A 17,475-nucleotide genomic window follows, 5' to 3' on the forward strand; every position below is an offset into this window, starting at 1 on the left:
TTTGCACCATTTTGTTTTATTTAAATGGCATATTTCATTCTTGGGATTCTTAGGATATTCACTTACTTCAGACCTAAAATTCTTGGGATTCTTAGGATATTCACTTACTTCAGACCTAAAGCTTCATTAGCTTAGTTCCAGTCATACACAAATTCATGCTATGGTGAAAATACTTAGGGGAAACATTTTATTTTTGAAAATTTATATAGGAGTGAATGATTGTAAAGATGGTGAGTTATTTTAATTTGCAGTTTATTTCTGGGTTAACATGCAATCTCTTTCTCTTAAGTTTGTAATTGTATTATATATCCCCAGTTAATTTACCTTTTGAAAATTTTACAGTTATAAAAGTAATACAAGGTTATCAAATGACTTTTCCATGACCATCCTTTCAATCATTCATTTATCCTTGTATTCATTTAATTTTCTTCATAATACATTTTTGTATCAAATTATTTTATTTGCTTATTATGACTCTTCTACATTAAAATGAAAAGTCCTTAAGAGCAGGACCTTGTATGTCACTGTTTCCTCTAGTATTTAAGCCCGTGTCTTGTGAATGTTTGTTAATGAAGAATTCCAAAGACTCCTATACTCTGCTGCTTCCTGCTTTGTGCTACAGAAGAAATGTTTGAGATGAGCTTTTTCTTTTGCTTTATAGATTAATTGCATCTTTTTAAAGAATATTTTTTTTCACTATTATAGTTCAGAAATTTTGCTTGGTATGCCTAAATTTTAAGTCTTTTGTTTTCCGAGAATGTTTTAAATCTTTTAAATTTGCATGCTTAGATTTTTTTTTCTTTGTCGCCCATTGTTAGCCAGATAGATTTTATTTATTCAACATTTCAGTGGCACTCAGTATGTACCACGTTCTGTGTTGGGTACAGAAAATTCAGAGATAAAACAAACAGTCCCTGCTCTCAAATACTCTGTGAGGAAATTGTAAAAAAACAAAACCTAAGACAACCTTCTGCTCGCTGCTAGCCTCAGATTTAGCCTATCTTTTGAGCCTATTTCCCTCATATCTCTGTGTGTCTGTTGAAATTAAGGCAAATAAAAAGCTAAAGGGCTATTGGATTTAGAGAGTGGGAAGGCATTTAAAAGCTTGCATGAAAATCCATTGTAACTTGTGGTACACGGCCTCTCAAACTTAAAGCATTAAGATTGTTATAATAGCTCTGACCCCTTCTTTTTGAAACAGCTTTATGGAGCTATACTTACATACGATAACATTCAACCATTCAAAGTTTACAATTGAATGGTTTAGTATGTTTACAGAGTTGTACAACTATCTCCACAGTCTAATTTTAGAACATTTTAATCACCCCCCAAAGAAATTTGATACCTATTAGCGGTGACTCTCCATTCTCCCAAACTTTAACCCCTGGCAGCCACTAGTCTACTTTCTGTTTCTGTGGATTTATCTATTTTGGACATTTCATATAAGTGGATTAATATAATAATATATGGTCTTTTGTGACTGGCTTCTTTCATTTAACATAATGTCTTTGAGGTTCATCTATGTTCAAGCATGTATTGGTACTTCACTCCTTTTATTATTGATTAATATTCCATTCTAAGGATTTGCCACATTTTGCTTATGCAGTCTTCAGTTTATAGACACTTGAGTTGTTTTGTATTTTTTGGCTATTATGAATAATACTGCCATAAACATTTGTGTACAAATTCTTGTGTGGATATAGGTTTTCGGTTCTCTTGGCTGTATAACAAGGAGTGGAATTGCTGGGTCATATGGTAATTCTGTGTTTAACCTTTTGAGGAACTGCCAAACTGTTTTCCAAAGTGGCTTCACCACCATCGATGTATGAGAGTTCCAGTTTCTCCACATCCCCACCAACACTTACCTATTTTCTGTCTTTTTGAGTATAAACATCCTACTATGTGTAAAGTAGTATCTCTGTGGTTTCGATTTGCATTTCCCTAATGTTGAGCATCTTTTCATGTGTGCCATTTGTGTTTGTTCTTTGGGAAAATGTCTATTCTAATCCATTGACCATTTAAAAAATTGGATTATTTACCTTTTATTATTAAGCTGTCATTGTTCTTTGTATATTCTGGATATGAGTTCCTTGTAAGATGTATGATTTGAAAGTATATACTCTCCCATTCTGTGAGTTGTCTTTTCACTTTCTTAATGTTATCCTTTGAAGCACACAAATTTTAATTTTAGTAAAGTTCAGCTTGTCATTCTTCTCTTTCATTGCTTGTAATTTTGGTTTTGTATCTAAGAAATCATTGCCTAACCTGAGGTCACAAAGATTTACTCTTATGTTTTCTTCTAAGAGTTTTATAGTTTTAGCTCTTATATTTAGGTCTGTGATCCATTTTGAGTTAATTTTTGTGTACAGTGTGAGGTCTTAGGAATTTGCTGTTGTTTTTTAAATCAGAAAAAGTATTTTTTCAACTGTTTTTATTATTCCATGTTTCATTTTTTTGCTTCTTCCTTGTTTATACTAGTAATGCTTAGATTTACTATCCAATCAAAATGCCTTGTAACCATATTCTCTCTTTTGATTTTCATCTCTGTTCTTTTTCTCAGTGTTTTCAGAGAATGTCTCAAATTTGTTTACCTCAAGGAAGGGAGGAAAGGAGAAAAGAAGGGAGGGAGGGAGGGAGGAAGGAAAGAAGGGAGGAAGGAAGGAAGGAAGGAAGGAAGGACGGAAGGAAGGAAGGACGGACAGATGGAAGGATGAACCACAACAATACGTTGAACTTTCAAAAGGAGAGAACATACCTAAGGATACTAGAGATGGCGAGGAGGGAGGGAGGGGGATTTGGGGAGTGATAGATCAGGTAAAGGACATAAAGAAAAATAATGATTTGTAATAATGAATATGTTAATAATAAATACGTTTTTGAAGATAAAAAAATTTGTTTACCACATCCTAGACATATTTTATCTTGTCATTTCTTATCAGTGTTTTTTGCTATGTTACATAAAAAAAAACCAAAGCCCCCCTCCCAGGTGTGGTGTATTTGTCCCAAAGTTTACTAGCTGCTCTATATATTCAAATAAGACATACACTAACTGGTTCCTTCTTAAGACAAAAATTAAAAGGTACCTGCTGTTTAAACAAAACAAAACAAAAAAGACATACACTAGAAAAGTTGATGTGTTTGTAAATGGAAATGAATTTTTTTCACTGAGTATGTCTGAGAAGCATATTGATTTTGGCAGTGGCATTTTTTTTTCTTAGTAAGGAATTACTTTTCTAATCTGATTCTGAATCATAAATAAATCATGAAGCTCAAGTAGTCTCCTGCTAGAAACCCTCCAAATAAAATCACTCTTTACAACAGTAACAATAATGGAACACATTTACACATATCATTTCACAGTTTTTAAATCACTTTCAGGTACATCTTTATCCTTTGCCACGTGATAACAGTATATAATACCAAAAACACTTGTTACCTAAAAATGAAATGTTTTATTTAAAGAAATTGTAGGGTGAAATTCTGTCTGTGGAAATAATGGAAAACCCTTAATACATGAAGAAATTGTGTGAGATGTAACCTCTAGGACTATTTATTGTTGGAGAAATATATTATAATGTGCTTGAGATACCTATTTCAATTTAGTTCTTGAGCATTTAAAAGTATATCTGGTTCAGGAATTGATCCATTTGAGTCTTATTTTCTGAAATGTTCAATAGATGAAGACACAGGTCTTGTCAATTTGAAATTTAACTTCTTCATTAAGTCAGTAAGACTGTCAGTACATATGTATAACTTGCAGATATCGTAAAACCCTACCTGGAAAGCAGTATTGGCCTTCCTAGTATTACTGGGTGCCTTCCACATGTGGAGGAGTATCTTTCTAAAGTGCTATTTTAAAACTTGACAGTACTACTAATAATAAATTTCGATCTGTCACCTGGAAGAGTAGGTAAGCAAATCCTCCAGGGATTTATTTTCAGTGTTCTGTATGAATGACCCTCTTCGGTTTAAATAAGGCTTAATTATTTCTACAAGAAATAAGTCTGTGGTGAGTAAAGTATATGTCCTCTGAATGCTTATGGGTTTTTGGGTAAGAGGGATGTGGTAGTGGCTAGCATATGGGACAGCACAGGTCTGTGTTTACTGAGAGATTAGTACTTTGGCTCTCTTCCTTTTTCTTTTTATTTCAAAAGGTATATTTTAATAGTTCTATGTTATTCGGTATCTATATATCTAGAACTATATTTTCATATAGAACTATTAAAACAATTTTGCTGGAGATATAAATGAAAAGATTCCCATAATATATGATTAAATGAAAAAAAAGAAAATTATAAAAACTATTTATTCTGTGATCTTGTTTTATCAAAAATTCTGGGTTAAATTTGTCTTCCGTATACCATAACCCTCAGTGGGAACAATTAGCTCTTAATGCCCAACTTGGGCCCTTTCTTCAGAGGGGCTGGTTTTCTCTCAGTGTCTGCTGTGTGTGAACGTATTTTCTGTTTGTTTATATAAATGAAAGTGTTTTTTGTCCAGTATCAGACCTTGATTGGAAAATGATTAGAAAGGGCTCTCTTTATCAGTTATGTGGGTCTTTGTTAGAGTTGCCCATGGTATCGGGTTAGATGTGTGTGTGGCATTCTCAACACTGCTCTGCTCTCCCCAATCCCTCTCCATAGAAGATCTTTGAATTATGTGAATTAAACACCTCTGTGCTTTCAAGCATCGATATGAGGGTATTTCAAAAAGTTCACGGAAAAATAGAATTAAAAGATAATATGAATCTTTCCATGAACTCTTTGAAAACTGCTTGTATAGTTTTTGAGCATTTCTTTTGAAATAGACAGGATTTCTTTAGGAATAATTAAGAGAAGGTTTTTCGATTGTAGAGAATAAGAAATACATTGGTAGTAGTCTGGACCAGCGTTGGAGCTTGGGGAATTGGGGCGAAGTGGGATCCAGCTGGAATAGTGTCAGCTTTTAACGTTGGGCCCTTCCCTAGACATTCCTTTCACTCTTAGTGCTTGTCTTTTTGCTAGCTTTCCTTGTGTTTTCTCTTTCTTCAGTTCATGAACTGAACATTAAACTTATTATTGAAGTATAATATACTTGTGGGAAAGTGCACATACTATAAGTGTATTTTTTACAAACTGAACACACCCATGTGACTTGTACTTGTATAAAGAAATAGAACACACAGCACATCAGAAACCCCCTTGTGTTCCCTTTTATGTGGACTTGTTTTTTTTTTTTTTTTTTTGTCTTTTTTGTGACCGGCCGCACCGCGCTCAGCCAGCGAGCGAACCGGCCATTCCTATATAGGATCCGAACCCGCGGCGGGAGCACTGCCACGCTCCCAGCGCCTCACTCTCCCGAGTGCGCCACAGGGTCGGCCCTTATGTGGACTTGTTAACTCTTCATAAGCAGAGTGAAAAGTGCATTTCAGTGCATGAAAGGTTTCAGATTTTCTGTATAATGTCTCATTTGGAGTATAATAAGTTCTCTTTTTAGTCTTGGAGGTGTCTTTCTACCTTATGTTTAGCTATTCATCTAAGTTGTCAGAGCCTTTCATTTTCCCAGCTGTGCATATCTTAATAGATTATTTTCCTTGACTAAAAATACCTTCTTATAATATGTGCATAATAAATTAGCTCTTCTTTCTATTCACTGTGTAAGAAAACATAGTCTAGAGAGTAAGAAATGGATAGAATGAATGGCATTTTGCTTTTTATAGCTCTTGCATATAGTTACAGTAGTAATGAAGTGAGAATAATGTTAGAAAAAGCTTTGAATATTGTCAGAAAATGATCAAAAGCCTAAGTGCTTGCAGGGTTCTGGTTACCATGGTGACTAAGACTGTTGAAGCAGAATGGAATACTTGGTGGGATTATATAAGGCAGCATCTTGAGACATGTATTTGAGAAACACAGCTGTGTCCATCAGTGATATCCATAACTTGTGGTGCTTTGCAAAAGCAGAGGCCTCCAAGTCACCAATTATTTGACTCCAGAGGAGCAAATACACAAAGCCAGAACAAGCTTGGAGACCATTAAAAATGTATATATATTTCAAACTATGGAATGGCATTTCCTCCTCCTAAGCACACCAAAGTGAAGTGTAATAATCTTAAAAAGAAATAATTACAGAAATTGTTTTTGTTAAATATGCTCCCAAAATTCAAATTAAGGAAGAAATCATCTACAGTGCTTTCTTTATAAGCCTATTTTTAGGATGCCCTTGTTTCTAAATAAGAGAGAGAACTGAGAAATTAATGGTTTGTTCCATTGTCCCCTTCTTCCCTTTACCTGCCCTTTCTTCCTTCCCTACCTCTTCCTTCTCCTAGAGTCTTTTTCTACAAACTGGTAGTAGTAAGGTACATGTTATTTCAGAGATCATACCCTAAACTGTTTGTACAAGCTTGTGATACGTGCTTTCATTTTATATGGCTTAGCACTCAAAAGAATTGGACTTGCATTTGAGGTAGACTGCCACCAGAGTACAGCAGCTATCTTGATTGCATGGCCTAGAAAAGCATAGGCTAATAGAAATTTAATGAGAGCCATAAATGTAATTTAAAATTTTCTAGCTCATTAAGAATATAAAAAGAAAAAAGTGAAAATAATTTTAATAACATATTTTAATTGATCCAGTATATCACAAGTATTTTATTTCAACATGTACTCAATATAGAAAAATTACTAATGAGATATTTTACATTCTTTTTTTTATACTAAGTCTTAGAAATACACTGAATAAATATTCACCCTTATATTCATTTCAGTTCAGATTAGCCTCATTTCAGTGTCCAGTAGCCATATGTGGCTATTGGTTCAGGCAGAATTCCTCCCAGTTTTATCTTTGTTCTTAAAATGGCTCACTGTAATTTCCAGTAAATCCGTATGGGCTGTTTTGGGGTCGTCTTCTTCACTGGTCCATCAGATGTCCCCATTTGCTTCTCTGTCTCCTCCTACACAGATGCGGATGGCACGCAGGTCTTTTGGCTGTTGGTGATTTGTCTCCATCCACCTGTATTTTGGGATTTGAGGGATATCACTTAATGTATTAGTTTGCTAGGGCTGCCATTACAAAATACTACAGGCTGAGTGGCTTAAACAACAGAAATTAATTTTCTCACGGTTCTGGAGGCTAGAAGTCCAAGATCAAAGTTGCAGCAGATTTGGTTATTTCTGAGACCTTGGCTTGTAGATGGCTTGTAGATGGCCGCCTTCTGCCTGTGTCCTAACGTGATAGTCATGTGCACATGCGTTCCTGATATTTTTATGGGTGTCCTAATCTTTTCTCATAAGTACACAAGTCATATTGCATTAGGGCCCACCCTAAAGCCCTCATTTTAACTTCTTTACTTCTTTAAAGGCCTTATCTCCAAATACAGTCACATTCTGAGTTACTGGGGGTTAGAGCTTCAACATATGAATTTTGGAGGTAAATATTTCAGCCCATACCACTTAGTTTTGCTGAAATATTGTCTGTGGGTTTTTGATTTTGTTATCTGCTTGTTCTATCTGTCCTTTGAAGGTATTTGAGTAAATTATGCTGCCACCATTTCCCCAGAATCCAGAAAATCAGCTATATAAATGCTATAGCAAAATATTAAACAGTAAGATAGGTTGGAATGTTTCTCAATAGTTTTTTTAACTATCAAAGCTCCATCTGGTCTTATAAGCTCAAAGCTGGTCTTTAGATCTTAATTGTCAGGTCGGGCTAGGAACAAAGAGAGAGCGTCTTTCTCTTTTAAGTTGCTGGTGGAAGCTAGATCAGGATTGGTTTTAGGGGAAGAGTATTTGTGGTTAGTTTTAAAGATAGTCCAGGAGGAGTATAAAGAGACAAAATAAAAAGGATGTGTTAAGAACCCTGAAGAATTTGTTAAATCCTCAAAACAACCTCATTAGTGTCTGTTGTTTTGGTTCTGCAGATGAGAAAACCAAAACTTTGACAGATAAAGTAGTAGCCTATGTTAATAGGTGGGTAATACTTTGGGAACTGCTACTTCAGAGAAGTTTTTCCTCAATACAGGAATAAGGATCTCCAGACTCACAGAGGAGCTCTGATAGCCTCTTCTCTAGAGGTAACCCAGACCAATGCTTGACTCTAGGAATGGAGGCAGTGGCTCCCTGGCTTCTTGTACTTGTCTTCTTGATTCTCAGAGGAATCCACATTTGTAGAGCTCCTTTGGGTATCACCAGACCTACAAGATAGTCACAGAAATTTGCCAGGACAAGTGAGGTGTAAGGCACCAAAATCCTAGGGGGGCATGAAATTTAAAATTCGGCGATTTTTCTGTTTTTTCTGTTTTTCTATGAGCAAGGTATTATTGGAAAATAAAGTAATTAATAGCTCTGTGTCTAAATGTAACAGTTTTTATACCTGCCTTAGAGCTGGTTCACAGGAGGAGGAGATGCCATTCCACAGCTTTATTTGACTTGGCATATCTAAATTCAAACTAGGAGTAATTATTCAAAGCTTTTCAACTTCATAAACCATCATTGGAAATGAAACAGTGTACTGAGTGCCTTCTGTGTGCCTGCACCATTCCAGGCACTGAGCTAGGGGTAGGAGTAGGATACAGAGATAAATAGGGTGCCTGCCTTCAAGTGAATCAAGCACCCTTGACCGTTTTTTCTTTCTAATTCAAAAAAAGCTTTGCTTGCTTGTCAGTAAACAGAGGAGTTGATATAGTGGTATCATTAAGGACCCCTTAATAGCCCGGGACTGCTGATACCCTTGGCACTTTCACACTTACAGATCTACTCCTATCCATAAATTTTTTTGTTGTTGTTGTTCCCAAGTTTTATTCAAGAACTCATTCAAAGTAGCCCAGATAAATGAGTTTTAATCCTCATCTTCCTCCTCTTCTTCATCCTGGTTAATCTGGAAGTAACATAATTCGTAACTCTCTTTGCTGTTAGCAGCTACACACAACCTATCACATAGATTATTCTCCCAGTATTTTTTTTCGTGAGATATTTCAAATACCTTTTGGAAGAAGACACCTCAAGTTACAGTGATCTTGCTCTTGCTCTTTTGATGATTACAACCCCTCCACCAATATTTCCAGCTTTTCCATTCACTTTGATTCTCTCTCCAAGAGAATCTGCTCAAAATTGGCAGCATCCATGGTCCCATCTTCTACAGGGTGGGTGCAATCAAGAGTGAACATCAATACTTACTTCTTTTTTTTGCTCCCTTCACCACAAGTTTTTTCACGGGCACCATGGCAGCAGCAGAGCCTACACATGAATTTAAAAATCGAGTATACTAGTGAGTAAAACAGTTACTGGTGCTAAATAAGGAAATGACCGATTGGGCTTTGCAAGTCTCAAATACAGTTTTGTCTAGTATACAAATGAATACAGAAGCATAGGTTGGAACAGAGGTGTCCCTGTAATAAGTCTTGTCTGTGTAAACAAGAATGTGTGAGTGAGCAGTGTGTTCCTTGACTGAAAACCTTATTCACAGAAGGTGGGTTATTTCTTGGCCTCTGACCACAGCTTTGTTGGAGGTCAACAGCATCCTAAAACCTGGGAAGCAGAATGAATTCCCAGAAAAGAATTTTACTAATGTAGAAAATCCAAGTTGTTATTACATATGGTAGAAAAGAGAGAGCATTGGGTTAGGGGTAAGAAGGTTTGAATTTGAATTATAGCTCTACAATTTATGGACATGAGTGCCCAGACAACAACTTACTGTATGCATATATGTATGTATATATGTATATATTTGTGTGTGTGTGTACAGAGGGTCTTCAAAAATTTCATGGAAATCTTCATATTATCTTTTCCTTCTATGTTTCCACAAACTTTTTGATGTACACTTATACGTGTGGGTATATGTATATATATACATGTTCTCTGTGAAAACCTAGCATTTAAGGACCAGTCTAAGGAAAGAGAAGCCAATGAAAGAGATTGTAAGAACACAGAGAAGACACAGTTACATGATGATGAGGAAGTGGTGAACAGTGTAATGCCATAAAAAGGGCTGATATAGGAAGACTGAAAAGTGTCCATTGGGCTTGAATTTTAGTTGTAGGTTGACATCAATGATCTTAGCTAATTCAGTTTAGTAAAGATGGTGGATTTATAGAGACTTGAAAGTTTTCTGAGTTTGACGTCTCAACGTTACACTTGAAACATCTCTGAGCATCAGGTTGAATCACTTGCACTGCGTTTCTCCCTGACTTCTATTGATAGAGTTGAGAATTTTAAAAAGAGAGATTAGTGTCATACTTCCACTTTCCTCTGAAGCCTTGAAAAAAGAATCTGAGCACCCAATTTATAACATAGGTGCATTTGCAAAAAGTGAAATATAAGGTCATTAAACTTATGGAGTAATTCACAGAGCCCCATTTAATTTGATTCTATGGACCATTAATTTCCCATCTCTCCTGGCAGTAATAATAACCAAATGATATATTCAGAGTTTAAAATCAGAGTCAAGCTCTGACTAGTAATGTGTCTAAAACTCTTTATAAAGTACTTTAGTTAATTTTAGACTCTAATTATATTATAGAGGTTTTTATATTAGCTTCTGTGATGTGTTTCATTACAAAAAGGGTGATCTTAGGACTTATTCTTTAGGAAATTTTTTAAAAAACGTATCCCTGTTTTGAAAAAGGAACTGCTATCTTTTTAGCTGATTCTTTAGAAGGAGTGGCAGATATTCTAATTCTTTTGAGAAAAATAGTATAGAATTTAGCCAACATTGTTCATAGCTGTAAATCAAAAATACTTGTATGTTATAACTTACTGTTAAGAGCCTTGTTCTAGCCTTTTAGGTCACCTTTTATGCACATTTAGCCTTCATACAAAATTCCCTTCCCCTAAAACCCTTTGTACCGAACACCTGAAATTACATAGTCATGAAATAAAACACTGGGTTATAGTTCTGTTTTCTCCCTTAACAGGATGTATCACTGAGATTTATTAAATTTGTCAGTTTTGGAAAATCAAAAGAACTTGCAGGCAAATGCTTACTTGAAAATTCGCCTAAAGATTTTATCTTTAAAGAAGCACCCAGCAACTATCAGTTGTCACAAAGTTGATGTTGCTGCCAAATGCTTTTATATAATAATAATCTTTCTAATAACAGCTTCTTGATAAGAGTCTTAAAGATTCTAGCAGCAACTTCCATTTTAAAATATCTGATTAGGTCTTCCTAATGCAGCCTCTCACTAGAGATCCATGGAGATATAAAAAAGATGGAAACTTGCAATAAATGTGGAAAACTAATATCTATAGTTAACCTGTTTCTGTAATCTGAAATGACTTTCTACTTATCATAAAGATAATGGAAATGCAATTACTAGCTCATTCTTGCTGTGTGTGCCTGATAATTTCAGGCAGGAAAACCTTTGGCTTTCTTATCCATTGTCTTAACTTCCAGAAGTTTATTAGTGTGAAAATGTTTATTACAGCATTTTTATAATGGAAAAACTAGAAACAATATAAATGCCCATCAGGAGGGTATTGGTTAAATAATTCTATAAATATTAAGGAAACCTGATATATTATTAAAAAGGCATGTTGCAGAATATTATATATAGTTTAATCCCGTTTGTGTAGAATAATGAAAAAACTCACATATATACTTAAATGTGCATAGAAAAATTCTTTTTTCTTTTTCTTTTTTGACAGCTGGCCATTACAGGTATCTGAACCCATGACCTTGGTGTTATAAGGCTGCTCTCTAACCAACTGAGCTAACTGGCCAGCCCAGAAAAATTATTCTTAATGGTGATTATTTCTGGAGACTAGAATTAAGGTGAAAAGTGATGGAATATTTTTTACTTCTTGCTTTATATGCTTTATTATATTTTTGTTTTTCAAGAGACTTATGTTATTTTCAAATTGAAAAAGAAAGAAACATAAGGTTTCTGTGATAGGTTGTTTGTAAAAATGATTTCCCTTCCTTTTATCCTTGCCTGCAAATAGTCCCCTCCTGCACTGCCTCTGGGCGTGGCCATGAGATTTGCTTTGGCCAATGGGACAATAGCAAATATGATGCAAAGGCTTGAAAAGAAAAATGCACATTAGCCTTTGCCTTCTCTTTTTCTCTTGGGATCCTTGCAACCAGCTCCCATGTAAACAAACCCAAGCTAGCCTGCTAGATGATGAGATACATGTGACCAAGCAAGCAACTGCTGGACATTTGAGGAAGGCCGTTTATTACTAGCTGTCCGAATTGCATGAGTGAGGTCTGTATGAGATGTTAGAACTATCCAGCTGAACCCAGCTCAAATTACTAGTCCACCAAATCATTAGCTAATAAATGGTTTTTGTTTTAAACTGCTGAGTTTTGAAGAGGTTTGTTATACAGCAAAAGTTAACTAAGTCTCCAACCACAAAATCAGTGCCTTCCCTTCTACTTCATACTTACTGCTTTATGAGATAACAAGATTACTACTTCTAAAAATTATTTTAAGGGCCGAGCCTGTGGCGCACTCGGGAGAGTGCGGCGCTGGGAGCGCGGCGACGCTCCTGCCGCGGGTTCGGATCCTATATAGGAATGGCCGGTGCGCTCACTGGCTGAGTGCCGGTCACAAAAAAGACGATAAAAATTATTTTAAGCAAAAGGTGTAGGGGAAAGAAATATTGTCACTGTCACATTAAACATACTGAGAGCTATAAAACCCATGAGTAAAGCCCAATTTTAGACATGAATAGACATGAAGAATTCTCTGGCAGTTGGTAGATTTTTATATATCCATTGGTTCAGGGTGTCAGAGAACCAAACTGCAGGGATACGTGAAGATCCCACTTTTATCCAGCTGTCCTGACTCTAGATGATATAATCCTGCTGGGCTGATTGTACTAGGAACCGCAATCCATGTGTAGACCTGAGAAAGGAATTGATCCTTTTTCCCCCACCAAAAGACATACTCTAGGAAGAAGAGTTAGCAAACACAGAGCTTTGGGAAGATCATAACCTTGTTCTAGTCAAATCCCCAAATAGGTTTATTCCAAAAGCAAGACTAATCACTCTCTCCTTTCCCCTTTACACCCACACAATGAGGGAATGAAAACATCTTCCTCAGGATTCAGACTTCTGAAAATTATCTATAATGAAGCTATGAGAAAATTTTGGAAAATTGTATGTCTTTTGCAATAAAGTGCTGCAGATTGTGGCTTCTATGAAAAGAGCATAAAACCATAAGAAGAGAACAAGCTAAGATTAAATAAGGCAAGAAAGACTTTCAGCAAACCAAAAATGCAGTATCAGGATTAAAATTCACATAAGACAATGAAGAGTAGAACTGATACTACTTCAGAAACATTAAATTAGTGATGTTCAGGAAGAATTGGAGATGATCTCTCAGTATCCAAAGAGAAAATGATAAATATGGAGTCAAGAGAATGAAGATGATACAGCGGAAGAATTATCATTATTTTTGATGGAAAAACCAGAAAAATTGGAATAGAAAAACTAAAGGTAAAACCTAAAAAAATTTTGTAGCATTTGGAAAACATCTAGGTAAGCAAATCAAGAAGGGCATATTCAGAAAACACGCTCATTTGGGGGAAAAATTGTTTGGAGATATACATCTGCTGGCCAAGAAATAATTAAACAGGAAATCATACATTAAAATGTCATCATAGTATATAGGCTTGATGAATTAGCCACATGAAACTATCAAAAGGTACCCGTACCCAGTTCCTCACAAGGAAAACTTTTTAGCAAAACATAGCCGATTGAACAAGCCACAGTTTTAAAATGGCTTTTTCAATGATGGTTAAAAAGCTCTTTTATTTGAATTGTTATTTCTCATTTTGATAACCCCAAAATGGGCACAAGAAATTCTTCTATTAAAAAAAAATAAAAATAAGAAATTCTATAAAACCTTTTGCTTCAAGCAGGGATTGCTGTTTTGGGCAGTCAACAAAATAGAAATTCAACTTCTTTAAGTAAAGCAACAAAATAAATATGACTAGAAAAGAGTCTGGCAAGAAATACACTAAAATATTAAATGTAACTGGTTAGGTCGTGGGACTGTTCTTTTTCATCTTATACTTTTTTCTTTTCGTAATGTAAATTATTTATTTAAAACCTCTTTTCAAAGTAACATATGCATATACACATATACACAATTATCTGCTTGTAAATAATAAATGAAGATAATAAATGAAGACTTCTCCAGAATGGGAAATTGAGTTGCTGGGAGCAGGAGGAGGGGAGACTTACTTTTTCCTCTATATGTACCTTTGGTGCTTTTCAAATTTTATTTTGTGTGTGTAAATTTACCAATTCAGAAAATGAGTGAAAATAGAATTTCATTATTAAAAATATCATATGGTTTTAAAAAGGTGAAATAAGGCAGTAGGGCTCATACTATGAAGTAGTATTTCTCTAGAACGTCCCTCTTACCACGAGTTCTATTTTTCAGAGGCAACTACTTTTGACTGTTTCTAATTTTAGTTCTGATGTTGACCTTCATTTCTCAAACTAATATATTTATATCACCATTTCTTCATTTATCAATTTATACATTTTCCATTGATATCTTGTCATGATAAATAAATATTTCATTTGCCTAAAAGCTACTCTTTTCCCTGCCTCTTACTCCCCATAGAAATAGAAGCAGTAGTAATGACACTGTATCATACTATACTGTATTATGCTATGCTAATAGCAGCTAACACGTATGAGTGCTTTCTGTTTGCCAGGCCTATCCCAAGCACTTCGCACATCCTGTCTGATCCCCACCACACCCTCTGAGTTTACATTACTGCTGTTCTCAGTTTTCCCATTATTCATTTTATTATTCATATCCAGCAGCACACTTTTCTTATGCTAGTCATAGATGGTAGTATTCTCTAACTTTTTTGAGTTTTTACTAAACGTTATATATTGTTTTTAGCTTTTTACATGTATTACCTCATTTACTGTTCTCATCAAATCTACGACTTGGGTGCTGTTATTATTATTCACATTTATAAATGAGGAACTAAGGCATAGAGTTTACTTACCAAGATCACATAGATAGATGGTGCCCAAGCCAGTCTGATTTCAAAACACAGTCCCTTAGTCTTTATACCATGTCGATGGCATCTTCACTTCTCATTGCATGAGATGAGGAAATTGTCACTCTCACTACTTCTTTCATCTTTTCTCCTCTTCTATCCTCTGTTTTAGTCAGTTATAACTTTACATTTTTATTTCATGGAACATAAAACTTACTTACCATTCTATAATCACATTACATATTTTGTGTTCTATCTATACATGTATACATGGGTTCTAAAAGTTGAAAATGAGTAATAAATAGCATTTTAACATGACTGTGTAAATATTGTGTATAGGGGAGCCAGGAATTGTGCAGCGTTTACCTTTCCTTCCCTTTGTTTCCAATGTGTAGTTCCAATGTAAGGAATTCATTCCTAGGTTCAAATTCAAATGGATCACTCTTTTTTAACACTGTTTGTTAGTTAAAATCATATTTGCCTTTCTTGTACAGTTTATGTATTAAGTCATTTAGTACATATAAATTGCTTAGGACGGTATCCCAGGATTAACTTTTTCTGTTCTTGTGGGTTGGATCTACTTTTCTGGGATTCTGTGCCCACTTCCTTGTTTGGTTTTCTTGTTTTGGTGGAGTGCATCCTCGGGCAGCTTCTTAAGGTTGGGTACATGGAGGTACCATTTCTAAGTCCTTCCATGTCTGAAGAAGTCATTATTTAGCCCCACACTTGATTAATAGAATGTTGAAGGCAGTTTTCCTTTTTTTCCCCCCCATCCAATATTACTGATAATAATTCTGCTGCTAATCTGATTTTTATGTCCTTGTTGTTTGTTCTTCCTGTTCTGAAATTTTACAAAAATAGGTCATTTTTTATTTATTCAGTTTGGTACCTCGTAGGTCCTTAATTTTTAGACTGTATTTCGTCCCCTAACTTTTTGCTCTAATCTCTTTTCTCTGGCACTTTATTATTGATCTTCTCTCTTCTGTTTTCCATCTCATTGTTTTTCTTTAGCTTTGTAGGAGATTTCATCAAAATGATCTTATACTTCTTCCAACGAAGTATTATTTTAGCAGTCATAATTTTTAATTCACAACCTCTTTCTTTGTTCTGAGTTCCTTTTCTCATTGAATCTTGTTATTATTATTATGAATGAAATAATTCTGAGAATACTAATTTAAATTGTTATGTTTTTCATCCTCTTCTCTAAATTAACCATGTTTCTGTCATATTGCAGACTTTCCTCCAATGTCTAATAAATTCTTACTGAAGAATGACATACTAGAAAACCAAGATCCCTTTTTATTTACACAGGGTTTGTTGATTGAGAGATTTGCTTTATGCTGAGCAGGCTGACCTTGTTCTGAGTCCACCCCCACCCTAACCAATGCCAGAATGAGAAGTTTATCCAATTTCTTCTGTGAAAAACTTCTCTCTCTTTCCCCTTCCTTCCTTCTGGTTGTTTCTCTCCCCCTCTCTTCCTTTCTCTGTACCTGGGAAGGTAAACTGGTTGCTCAGGTATTTTGCATTTGGGGTGGGGGTGAACTTTTAATTGGTCTCCTTGTTTGGAACGATACTTTTCATTCCCTTTTTTCTTTTGTAATTTCCCTGTATTTGGCTCCTTTCACATGTTTTCACATGGAGCGCCTTTCACATATTTTCTAGGTTTCAGCTTTCTCTGTTCTGCAAGTTACTGGGCTGGACATTTCCAGTTTGCTCCTTCAGATCTGCTCTCCCCCCTTTTGTGTCTGCTCCTACCCTTGGAGACTAATCTTTATAACAGGTTTCTTTGCCCTCTGGTTTCCAGTTGGGTTCCACCAAGGGAAGGCACCAGCAGCAGGCTGGAGGGTGTGTTTTCTTAGCTCCCTCCCTTAAGTTTCAATAACTGCTCTCTCCCCCTGCTGCATCAGGCCTTAGGGTGCTCCAGCATTCCTTGTGGTTTCCCTTTTCTCTGTTCACATAACATTATAGCCCCTTAGTTAACTCTTCTCAGTGACCTGTTTGTGTGTGTCATCTCTTTCCTACCAGGATTTTTGACTGGTAGGAAATAATAACACTGATATTTCTTCACGTAATAATGATATTTCTTCATCTAATGTTGTTCTTCCAGAAGTGTGAAGTCTCATCTGTTGATTTCCTCCCCCTCTATTTCTTCATATAGTCTTGATGGAGAGAGAAGATAGAGTTATATGCTCAGTCCATCATGCATTGCTTTTTTATTATGTTACTTTTTAAAGAACAGCTTTCTTGAGATACATTATTCAAATGCCATACAATTTACCCATCAAAAGTATATAATTTGGTGGTTTTTTGTATATTCATAAAGTTGTGTAACCGTTACACAATTTTAGAACTTTTTATTACCCTTAAAAGAAACCTTGTACCCATTAACAGTTATTACTTTACTTTTTAAATGAGAAGAAAAAAAATAATTTACATAAAAAGAAAGAAGAATCTTTAGGCTCTTGAACTTGAACTTGTGTAAACTGCAGCCTACCTGTTGAACCTTATTTCCTGCTAGTTCCCAGAATACATT

At 35.3% G+C, this 17,475-nt stretch overlaps 1 protein-coding gene and 1 pseudogene across 1 annotated transcript in view; one reads left to right on the forward strand and one right to left on the reverse strand.

Moving 5' to 3' along the window:
* The window catches only part of SCAI (suppressor of cancer cell invasion), a 141,875-nt gene that overhangs the window by 62,755 nt on the left and 61,645 nt on the right, over nucleotides 1–17,475 (forward strand). The gene's annotated exons all lie outside the window — the stretch shown is intronic.
* Nucleotides 8,806–9,198, reverse strand: LOC134366218 (large ribosomal subunit protein eL22-like; annotated as a pseudogene).

This window comes from Cynocephalus volans, chromosome 17 (genome assembly GCF_027409185.1).
Source record: "Cynocephalus volans isolate mCynVol1 chromosome 17, mCynVol1.pri, whole genome shotgun sequence".
Taxonomy (NCBI): Eukaryota; Metazoa; Chordata; class Mammalia; order Dermoptera; family Cynocephalidae; genus Cynocephalus; species Cynocephalus volans.